The 12,705-nt window shown below is 38.4% G+C and overlaps 1 pseudogene; it reads left to right on the plus strand.

The window, feature by feature from the left end:
- The first annotated feature begins 921 nt into the window (after positions 1-921).
- On the plus strand, positions 922-2,090 carry LOC129475321 (selenide, water dikinase 1-like; annotated as a pseudogene).
- The last annotated feature ends 10,615 nt before the right edge of the window (positions 2,091-12,705 follow it).

Raw genomic sequence — 12,705 nt, forward strand, 5'->3', positions numbered from 1 at the left:
TTGCATTTTCATGTAAATTTTGGGGTCCGTTTGTCAAATTCTGCAAAATGAAAGGTGTTGAATTTTTTATAGGGATTGTGTTTAATATGTAAATCAACATGGAGAGTATTGCCATCTTAGCAATATTAAGCCTTCTAACTATGAACACTGGATTTCTTTCCATTTATTTAGATCTTCAATTTCTTTTTCTTAATTAGAAGACTCTTTGTTTACAGAACTTTTAGGTTGACAGAAAAATTGAGTTGAAAATATAGAGTTCCCCTTACACCCCTAGTGCTCCCCAACTGTTTCCCCTACTATTAACATCTTGAATTAGTGTGCTACCTTGTTACAATTGATGAGCCAATATGTTATATATGCTATGGATTTTGACAGGTCATTAATGTCTTTTAATAACGTTTTGTAGTTTTCCATGTATAAGTCTTACACTTATTTTACTAATTTATTCCTACATATGTTATTACTTTGATACTATTGTAAATTGATTTTTCCTAATTTCATTTTTGAACTTTTCATTGCTAGCATATGGAAATACAATTAACTGAGTTTTAATATTTACCTTATTTTCTGTAGCTTTTCTGAACACACGTATTACTTCTCATAGTTTTTTCAGTGGATTCCTAGGGAGTTTATATACTTATAAGACATGTTGGGGAGCAGGTGCAGCTCCCCACAGAATGCCTTGCGGTCCAGCCCAGCAGGTGGTGGAAACATTCTATCCCTTGCAGCGGGGCCAGGGAAAAAATGAGGTGGCCCAGGTGCCAAAGGCTGCTGCCAATGCAAGTCGCAATTTTTGAAATCAATACTTCTTTTGCATCATGTAACAGATGCCACCTCTCCTCGAGTGGATCCCTAAACAACCCAGCCGACTCAGTGAAGGAAGGGAGGGGCTGAGCTGTGAGAAGAGTGAACCCAAGAACCATGTCTATATGGGATTCCTTTAATCCGGAAAGTTACTAATTGACAAGAGCTTTCAGCTAACCAGATTCACTGAACTGAAGGGCACAGGCTGCAAAGTGCCCCAAAATGTCCTGCAAAAATTGCTGGAATCTTTATAGGAGAACCACTTCCAAGAAGATGAGCAGTTTCTGGTAGCCATTAATGCCAAGGCTTGGCATTAGAATTGATACTTGTGTCATTCCTTTGAGGCACGATGAGCTTTCCTTGGTTCAAACCATGGATTACATTTACTGATCATAGACGACCCTTACATGATGGGCAGGATGGCATGTTCCAATGTCTTCAGTGACCTATATGCAATGGGGGTCACAGAATGTGACAATATGCTGATGCTCCTTGGAGTCAGTAATAAAATGACTGATAGGGAAAGGGATAAACTGATGCCTCTGATTATCCAGGGTTTTAAAGACACAGCTGAGGAAGCAGGAACCTCTGTAAGGGGTGGCCAAACAGTATTAAACCCCTGGATTGTTCTGGGAGGAGTTGCTGCCAATGTCTGCCAGCCCAGTGAATTTATCATGCCAGACAATGCAGTGCCAGGGGATGTGCTGGTGTTGACAAAACCCCTGGGGACACATGTGGCAGTGGTTGTGCACCAGTGGCTGGATATTACTGGAAAACAGAATAAAATTAAATTAGTGGTCACCCAAGGACATGTAGAATTGGCCTACCAGGAGGTGATGATGAACATGAGGAGGCTCAACAGGACACCTGCAGGACTCATGCACACGTTCAATTCCCACGCAGGCACCGACATCACGGGCTTTGGGATTTGGGGACTGGAGCAGAGCCTGGTCAAGTAGCAGAGGAACAAGGTGTCGTTTGTGATCCACAATATCCCAGTGCTGGTCAAGATGGCTTTGGTGAGCAAAGCCTGCAGAAACATGTTCTGCCTCATGTACAGGACCTGCCAAGAGGCATCAGGAGGCCTTCTGATCTCGTTACCACATGAGCAAGCAGGTCGAGTCCATGTAGAGATGAAGTCCCCTAACTGTGGTGAAGGCCACCAAGTATGAAATTATTGGGATTGAAGAGAAGGGCAAACACACAGCCAGAATCATAGACAAACCGTGGGTCAACTGACAATTCAAAATGTGAATCCCACACCTGGGGGCCATCTCTTAACCTAGACAGAAATAGCTATTTGGTTTTGTTTTTAAATACATTTGTTTCCTTTATCATTACTTCAGTTAACGACTATAAACAACAAAATCTCATTGTGTCTACACATTGGATGACCTTAGGTCGACTTGTAAGTGGATACAATTAATAAAATAAAATACATTGTCTTTTTTCCAGTTACATTAACTGAAGATGCACCTAATCTTTTTTTTAGCATGATTTTAACTTTTATTTTATTTTTTTAATTAATTTTTTTTTGCACACAAAACAATAAACATTTTCTAAAAATACATACAAACAAAAAGATGCGTATCAAACATATTAGGAAGGTTGCACATGGGAAGATGGGGAATAGGCATGGAGAGTGGGAATTAAAGAAAATAAATCAGAGAGGGACTTTGTATGCATCAATGATAATAACTCAATCCTCTATTTGACAAAGAAGAAGGAGAAGGAAGAGGAAGAAAAAGAAAGTGAGATAAAGGATCCGAAAGGGAGGAAAATAGAAAAAATTAGAGTATGACTCCAGGGTAGACCTGTTTTGTTGTCGCTGGGTTGGTTGGTTGGTTTGTTTGTTGTATTTTTCGTATTTTTCGCCATGTTGGCCAGGCTGGTCTCGAACTCCTAGCCTGAAGTGATCAAACCGCCTCGGCCTCCCAGAGTGCTGGGACTACAGGTGTGAGCCACCACGTCCAGCCCTCACATTGCTTCTGACCTCTGTGGTAGACCTCCCAGACGGGGCGGTCGGGCGGAGGCGCTCCTCACTTCCCAGATGATGGGTGGTCAGGCAGAGGCGCTCCTCACTTCTTCCCAGACAGGGCGGCCGGGCAGAGGAGCTCCTCACTTCTTCTCAGACGGGGCGGCCGGGCAGAGGCGCTCCTCACTTCCCAGATGGGGCGGCTGGGCAGAGGCGCTCCTCACTTCCCAGACGGGGCAGCCGGGCAGAGGTGCTCCTCACTTCTTCCCAGACGGGGCGGCCGGGCAGAGGCGCTCCTCACTTCCCAGATGGGGCGGCTGGGCAGAGGCGCTCCTCATTTCGCAGACGATGGGCGGCCGGGCAGACGTGCTCCTCACTTCCCAGACGGGGCGGCCGGGCAGAGGCGCTCCTCACTTCTTCCCAGACGGGGCAGCCGGGCAGAGGCGCTCCTCACTTCCCAGATACGGCGGCTGGGCAGAGGCACTCCTCACTTCCCAGACGGGGCGGCCGGGCAGAGGTGCTCCTCACTTCCCAGATGATGGGCGGCCGGGCAGAGGCGCTCCTCACTTCCCGGACGGGGCGGCCGGGCAGAGGTGCTCCTCACTTCCCAGACGATGAGTGGCCGGGCAGAGGCGCTCCTCACTTCCCAGACGGGGCGGCCGGGCAGAGGCGCTCCTCACTTCCCAGGTGGGGCGGCCGGGCAGAGATGCACCTAATCTTGAGGCAGGTTCCTAGTTGAGAATTATATTATTATCCAATACTATCGATTCATTTTGAATGTTTAGATATGTATCTCTTGCCACATAGGCACTTTTTAAAGGTGCTTTTACATAGCACAGACATTACCAATAGTAGTGTTAAATAGCAGTTGGTGTCTTTTCATTTTATGTATATTTATCATATAAGTCTGATTTTTTTTAAAGTGTTTTGAATGGTTTTCTGGAGAGACAGCATTGGTAAGTGGTACATGATGTTATCCCAGTGGTAAGAGGGTTGCATGATTCCCTCCAGTCTTTGATTTTGAAAGCCTAGTCTTGTATTCAAGAGCATCTCAGACCCAGGACATTCTCCAATAGTGCATCCAGTTCAACATGAAAAGTGCTTCACTGCATGGAAAACATTTTGAAGAAGAAAAATAAATCTTAATTCTTTTTTGTAGCCTTCTTGATATTTACAGTAATAACATTAACTATTTTCTTTATTGATAGCAAAAACGGATACATTTTGCCATGTAATTAGATGTCCTATACTGCAACAAGGAATTGCCCTCTGAAAGGAGGTTCATATATAATACTCATTTACAATTCAGTTTATAATTAGCTATGCAAATAATTTTAAATATAATCAATAATAAAGACTGTTCTGTGGATGGTAGTGTTTAATACATTTTGTATTTTGTAGAGTGAGTGATTTCAGCCTTTTATTTGCTTAAAATCAGCAACTATTTAGCCTAATTCTTAGCATTATTTTGTCCTTTGTGCGCCAGTAATTTTTAGTGCATGCTTTTTGTGATCTGTGTTAAAAATCTGCATTGCAAACATTGCAGCTTGAACTTAAACTTGTTATTCAAATAAATATTTAATTTTTAAATTGTTCTTGTATAATCAGATGCCCCTTTTAGTATTATTTTAGAAGCATTGGGAGGGTTTTGCCTAAAGTACAATTTATCTGGAAAATCTGGATTTTAGTCTTATAAAATTTTAAGTCTTTCATAGGACCTATATTTTCTTGAATTAAATTTTGTAGTTCTAGAATAAATAGGTAATCTAAAAACGTGTTATCTGTGTTACTTAAAGCAAAGACTTTCTTATATTTTAACCTACTAAACAAAGAGGAGGGATTCCTGTCATTAAGGACAAGGGCACTGGATCCTCAAGTTCCCATCATCAAAAAATAAAACTAAACTAAAAGCAACAAAAAGCAGCACATAGTGCAAGTTTCTTAGGCTTTCTGCTCACAGGCACCAAAGTCGCCCATGTAAACCAATCGACTTCTTGCCAAAGGAAACCACCCCTGGAAAGATGAAGCTCTCTGGAGGAGGCTTTAACTTTGACATATCCACCTCCAGAAACCAGCAGACAGCATTTGTGCATGTGTAACTGGACCTCCAGTCCTAAGTATGGTGTGCAGTACAGAAGAGTCTGCTATAGAACTAAAATTAATTGCACATTTTAAAGGAATTGATACAGATGTTGGTCCTCAAAAGCTACAAACCTGTAAAATAAAACGTTTTGGAAACATCTGAGTAAGATAAACATCAAATAAGATTTGTCACCCGCTAACAGAAATAGTTGTATATCTTCCTTACTAGTTTGTATTCCTAGTTGTCCTGGCTAGAACATTCCAAAAAAATGTTGAGTGAAAGTGGCAATAGTAGACATCCTTGTCTTTTTCCTAATCTTAGGTGGGAAAAGTTTTCAGTCCTTCTTTATTGAGTATAATGTTAGCTGTGGGTTTTTCATAGATGCCTCTTACAGGTTGAGGAAGGTCCCATCTACTCCTATTTTCTTAATGTTTTTATCATGAAAGAGTTTGGAAATACTTTTACTGCTTTTTTTTTTTTTTGGAGGCAGAGTCTCATTCTATCCCCCAGGCTGGAGGGCAGTGGCATGATCTCAGCTCAAGCATTTCTCCTGCCTCAGTGTCCCAAGTAGCTGGGATTACAGGCGCCTGTCACCATGTCTGGCTAATTTTTGTATGTTTAGTAGAGACGGGGTTTCACCATGTTGGCCAGGCTGGTCTCGAACTCCTGACCTCAGGTGATCCATCTGCCTTGGCCTCCCAAAGTGCTGGGATTACAGACATGAGCCACCACGCCCAGCCTACTGTGTCTTTTAAAACAATCATGTAGTTTTAAGACATTACTATGTAAAGATGGTGTATTATATTAATTGATTTTGGATTTTAAGCAACCTTGAATTCCTAAGTTAAATCAAAGTTGGTCATAGTCATAGTTTATGTTATGAGAGTTGGTTTACTAGTGTTTTGTGAATGAACTTTGTGTCTGTATTCATAAGAAATACTGATTTGTAGTTTTTGGTTCATGAAATGTTTTTGTCCAGTTTCATTTCATTAAAATTTTTTTACTTTACTTTTATTTGACAAATAATTATTGCATATATTTATGGTGTATAGTGTGATATTTTGATACATTTATACATTGTTAAATAATCAAATCAGACTTATTAACATATCTATCACCTCACATATTTATTTTGAGAGCTTTCAAAATCCACTATTTTGGAAATTTTGAAATATACATTATTATTAGCCATAGTCACTATACAGTGCAGTAGATTGTCAGAACTTATTTCTCCTGTCTCCCTGAAACTTTGTAACCTTCGACCAACATCTCAGTACTCCCCATCTACTCTCCACTCCCCTCAGCCTCTTGAGGAGCTCTAATGAGTTAAAAGAAAATTGAAAAAAATGGGCTTAGCTGGCAGAAACAGAAAAGGGGTAGAGAGGAGCAAATGTCCTGAGAAATGGGGACAACCACAAATAGCCCACTAGCACCCAATGATTCTGTTACAGGCACTCAGCTCACAGTCCACCTGCACCCAAGAATTCTGTCTGCAAGCATTCAACTTAAACAGCACAACCCTATAAAACTCCCTTTCAGCTTCTGCTCTTTGCAGACAGCCTTCTTTCTGCTGTCTTGCTTGTTGCTCCCTTGCAATGTATCTTCTTTCCTCTAATAAAGCTGCCTTTCTAAACTCATTACTGTCTTAGTAAATTCTATTACAACGTATATGTTGGCCTCAGGCAGTCATTGACCATGACACCTCTGATAACCACCATTTTATTCTCTACTTCTATGAGTTAGAATTTTTAGATTTTACATACAATTGAGATAATACAGTATTCATTTTTCTGTGCCTGGATTGTTTCACATAGCAAAATGTCTCATAAATTCATTTTTGTCACAAATGACAGAATTTTCTTCTTTCTAAAGGCTGAATAATAATCCATTGTGTATATATTACCACATTTAAAAATTCATCATCCATTAATGAGAACTCCAGTTGTTTCTATATCTTGGCTATTGTAAATAATGCAATAAACATGGGAAAGCAAACATCTCTTTGACATACAGACTTTAATTCCTTTGGATATATACCTTATTATGAGATTACTGGATGATATCATAATTCTATTTTCAGTTTATTGAGGAAACTTTATGTTTCCCATAATGGCTGTACTAATTTACATTTCCACCAACAGTGCACAAGGATTTGCTTTTCTCCATATCCTCATCAAAACTTAATTTCATCTTTTTCATAATATCCATTCTAAATAGTCGTGAGGTGATATCTCATTGAGGTTTTTCTTTGCAATTTTCTAATTATTAGTGATATTGAGCATTTAATCTCATGTCTGTTAGACATTTCTATGTCTTCTTTGGAGAAATGTCTATTCACGTCCTTTGCCCATTTTTAAAAAGTTGGTTACTTGTTTTCTTGTTATTGAGTAGTTTGAATTCCTTACATATTTTGGCTATTAGCTCCTCATCTGCTTTATGATTTGCAAATATTATTTGCCAATATGTAGGTTGTCTCTCACTGTGTTAATTGTTTTCTTTGCTATGCAAACACTTTTTAGTTTGATGCAATTCCATTGGTCTATTTTGCTTTTGTTGCCTGCACTTTTGAAGTCATATACAAGAAACTATTGTCCAGACCAATGTCATGAATCTTTTTCTCTGTTATTTTCTTAGTAGTTTTACAATTTTGATCTTGCATTTAAGTCTTTAATCCATTTGAATTGATTTTTGTTTATGGCATAAGATAAGGCGCTAATTTCATTTATCCATATGTGATATCCAGTTTTTCCAGCACCATTTATTGAAGAGACTATCTTTTCCTCAATGTGTGTTATTGGCACCTCTATTGAAAATCAGGTCATTGTAAATGTGTGGTTTTATTGCTGGGCTCTTTATCCTATTCCATTGGTCAATGTGTCTGTTTTATGCCAGTACCATGCTATTTTGATCAATTTAGCTTTGACATATATTTAGAAGTCAGTGTGATGCCTCCATTTTCGTTTTGACTATTCAGGGTCATTTGTGGTTCCATACAAATTTTAGAATTTTTTTTTTTTTTTTTTTGAGACAGAGTCTCACTGTTGTTGCCCAGGCTAGGGTGCAATGGTGCAATTTCGGCTCATTGCAACCTCTGCCTCCTGGGTTCAAGTGATTCTCCTGTCTCAGCCTCCCAAGTAGCTGGGACTACAGGCATGCGCCCCCATGCCTGGCTAATTTTTGTATTTTTAGTAGAGGCAGGGTTTCACCATGTTGGTCAGGCTAGTCTTGAACTCCTGACCTCGTGATCTGCCCGCCTTGGCCTCCCAAAGTGCTGGGATTACAGGCATGAGCCACCACACCAGGCAGAATTTTTTTTTTTATTCTGTATAGAATATCATTGGAATTTTGATAAGAATTGTCTAGATTGGTAGATTGCTTTGGGTTGTGTGAACAATTCAAAATTTTTCTTTTGTTTCTCTAGTCTCTATTTCATATATTTTTGCTCTCATCTTTATTATTTCCTTCTTTCTATTAACTTTGAGCTTAGTTAGTTCTTCCTCTTCTAGTCTCCTGAGGTAAAGCATTAGGCGGTTTGTTTGAGATATTTCCTCTTTTTTGACAAAGACACTTAGTGCTATAAATGTTCCTTTGAGAACTGTTTTTGGTGCACCTCATAAGCTGAAGCATGTTGCATTACTATTTTTGTTTGTCTAAAGATATTTTTATGTATTTTTCCAATTTTAATTTTTAATTATCATGGGTACATAATGGGCATATATATTGATTGGGTACATGTGGTTTTTTTTTTAGAGTTATTCATCTTTTTTTATTATTATACTTTAGGTTTTAGGGTACATGTGCACAATGTGCAGGTTTGTTACATATGTATTCATGTGCCATGTTGTTTTGCTGCACCCATTAACTCGTCATTTAGCTTTAGGTATATCTCCTAATGCTGTCCCTCACCCCTCCCCCAACCCCACAACAGTCCCCGGAGTGTGATGTTCCCCTTCCTGTGTCCATGAGTTCTCATTGTTCAATTCCCACCTATGAGTGAGAACATGCGGTGTTTGGTTTTTTGTCCTTGCGATAGTTTACTGAGAATGATGGTTTCCAGCTTCATCCATGTCCCTACAAAGGACATGAACTCATCATTTTTTATGGCTGCAGAGTATTCCATGGTGTATATGTGCCACATTTTCTTAATCCAGTCTATCGTTGTTGGACATTTGGGGTGGTTCCAAGTCTTTGCTATTGTGAATAGTGCCGCAACAAACATACATGTGCATGTGTCTTTATAGCAGCATGATTTATAGTCCTTTGGGTATATATCCAGTAATGGGATGGCTGGGTCAAATGGTATTTCTAGTTCTAGATCCCTGAGGAATCGCCACACTGACTTCCACAATGGTTGAACTAGTTTCCAGTCCCACCAACAGTGTAAAAGTGTTCCTATTTCTCCACATCCTCTCCAGCACCTGTTGTTTCCTGACTTTTTAATGATGGCCATTCTAACTGGTGTGAGATGGTATCTCATTGTGGTTTTGATTTGCATTTCTCTGATGGCCAGTGATGATGAGCATTTTTTCATGTGTTTTTTGGCTGCATAAATGTCTTCTTTTGAGAAGTGTCTGCTCATTTCCTTCACCCACTTTTTGATGGGGTTGTTTTTTTCTTGTAAATTTGTTTGAGTTCATTGTACATTCTGGAGTGTTGGAACCAAGCCTGTGGCTTTGTTCTCCTGTTCCTGGAAGTTAAGCACCTGCTGCATTGAAGGGGTCAGAGTGTCCCCAGTCTGTTAGCAACAACATTCTGCTAGGGGCTGCTGGCAAAATCACTTTGGCAATGGGTCATAGGTCTGCAAGTGCATGAGCACCAGCACAGCTGCTGCGTTTTCTCTTCAAATGCATTGGGAAAGCTTTTGCCCTATGACCTTTGGAGGAGTTTATATAACATGAGAATTATCTGGTAAAATTCAACAGAAACACTACATGATACTGGCCCCTTTTTTAAAAGTTAGATTGTTGGTCACCTTTTAAATTTTTTCTTTGATTATTGGTCTTTTCAGCTTCTCTGCTTTTTGAGTAACTTTTGATTGCTTATAGTTTCCCTTAAAATCAATTATTGCTGGGCACAGTGGCTCACGCCTGTAATCCCAACACTTTGGGAGGCTGAGGTGGGTAGATCACCTAAGGTCAGGAGTTCGAGACCAGCCTGACCAACATGGGGAAACCCCATCTCTTCTAAAAATACCAAACTGGCCAGGCATGTTGGTGCATGCTTGTAATCCAGCTACTCAGGAGGCTGGGGCAGGAGAATCACTTGAAATTGAGAGGCAGAAGTTGCGGTGAGCCAAGATTGCATCACTGCACTCCAGCCTGGGCAAAAAGAGCAAAACTCAGTCTCAAAAAAAAAAAATAAATTCAAGAAATTAAGAGAACCCTTGTGAGATACTACAATGGCTATCCTTAAGATGCATACTCCTCAGTTTCTCAAAGATCAACACAAAAGAAAAAGTAGAGAAAAAAAGGTAGTAAGAGAGAAAGAGCAAATCATGTACAAAGTGAATCCTATCAGGCTAACTGCAAACATTTCAACAGAAACCTTACAAGTCAGAAGAGATTGGTGGTTTATATTAAGCAACTTTAAAGAAAAGAAATTTCAACCAAGAATCTCATATCCAACCAAAGCAAGCTTCATAAGCAAAGGAGAAATAAAATTCTTTTTAGACAAACAAATAATAAGGGATTTCCTTACCATCAGACCTGCCTTAAAGCAACTATACAACCAAGTCCACATAACAGCCAGCTAACAAAACAATGACAGGATCAAATATTCACATATCAATATTAACCTTTAAAGTAAATTGGCTAAACACCCCATGTGAAAGGCACAGAATGGCAAGTTGGATAAAGAAGCAAGACCCAACTGTATGCTGTCCTCAAGAAACTAATCTCACATGCAATAACACACATAGGTTCAAATTAAAGGAATACAGAATGATCTATTGAGCAAACAGAAAACAAAAAAGCAAGGGTTGCTATTTTTATTTCAGGCAAAACTGACTTTAAACGAACAATGGTCAAAAAAGACAAAGAAGGGCATTACATAATGGTAATGCCATTATGTAACTATCCTAAATAAATATGCACTCAAAACTCAGGGACTTTGATTCATAAAACAAGTTTTCAGAGACCTATGAAGAGATTTAGACAACCACACAATAATAGTGGGAGAATTCAACACCCCAATGACAGTGTTAGACAGAAAATCGAGGCAGAAAATTAACAAAGATATTCAGGCCTTAAACTTGACATTTCATCAAATAGACCTAACAGACATCTACAGAACACTTTACTCAACTAAAACAGAACATGCATTATTCTCATCTGCACACAGTGCATATTCTATGATCAACCACATGCTTGGCCATGAAGCAATTCTCAAAAAATTTAAAAAAAAGTAATAGCAACCACACTCTTTGACCACAGTGGAATAAAAATAGAAATCAATATGAAGAAAGTCTTTCAAAACTATACAATTAAACAGAAAATAAACCATATGCTCCTGAATTACTTTTCAGCAAATAATAAAATTAAGGCTGAAATAAAAAATTATTTAAAAATAGTGAAAATGAAGAGACAATATACCAGAATCTAAGACACTACTAAAGCAAAGTGAAGAGGAATGTTCATAGCACAAAATGTCTACATCAAAAAGTTAGAAAGATCTCACATTAACAACCTAAGACCACACTGAGAAGAAATAGAAAAATTAAAAAAAACAAACTGCAAAGCTAACAGAAGAAAAAAAAAACAAAATCAGAACTGAACTGAAATAAATTGAGATGTATAAATTAATATAAAAAATCAACAAAACAAAAACTTGGTGCTTTGAAAGAATAATAAAAGATCACTGTTTATACTAATATAAAAAAAGAAAAGATGTAGATGAGCACAACCAGAAATGACAAAGAGGACATTACCACCAAACCCAAAGAAATTACAAAAATCCTTCAGAGACTATTATGAATACTGTTCTGCACACAAACTAGAACACCTACCAGAAATGGATAAATTCCTAGAAATATACAACCTCCCAAGATTGAACAAGGAAGAAATCGAAGTCCTGCATAGACTAATAAATTCTGAAATTCAATCAGTAATAAAAAATCCTGGAAAATCGCTAGACCAGAAAAAAAATACTGAAAAATCCCTGGACCAGAAAAATTTACAGCCACATTGTACCAGACATATAAAGAACAGCTGGTACCAACCCTACTGAAGTTATTTCAAAAAATTGATGATGAAGGACTCTTTTATAACTCATTATATAAGGCCAGCATCATTCTGATACCAAAACCTGGCAGAGACACATAGAAATAACAACTTCAGGCCAATATCCTCGGTGAACATAGACACAAAAATCCTGAACAAAATACTAGCAAATCAAATCCAGCAGCACATCAAAAAGCTAATCCATCATAAGCAAGCAGGCTTTACTCATGGGATGAAAGGTTGGTTCAACATATGCAAATCAATAGATATAATTCATCCTATAAACAGAACTAAAACCAAAAAAACATATGACCATCATTAGATACAGAAAAGGCTTCTGATAAAATTCGACATTGCTTTATGTTAAAATTACTCAGCAAACTTGGCATTGAATGAACATACCTCAAAATAATAAGAGACCTATTCTATTGAAAAAATATTTAAAAATATAAATTAAAAGGAATAAATAAATAAATAAATAAAATAGAAATAAAAAAGTGAAATAGACCTATTTCTTCTAGGTGTGTTCTTAGGTTGTTAATTTGGGATATTTCTAACTTTTTGATGTAGACATTTTTGCTATGAACATTCCTCTTCACCTTGCTTTAGCTGTGTCTTTTAGATTC

The sequence above is a fragment of the Symphalangus syndactylus genome, chromosome X (genome assembly GCF_028878055.3).
Source record: "Symphalangus syndactylus isolate Jambi chromosome X, NHGRI_mSymSyn1-v2.1_pri, whole genome shotgun sequence".
Classification (NCBI taxonomy): domain Eukaryota; kingdom Metazoa; phylum Chordata; class Mammalia; order Primates; family Hylobatidae; genus Symphalangus; species Symphalangus syndactylus.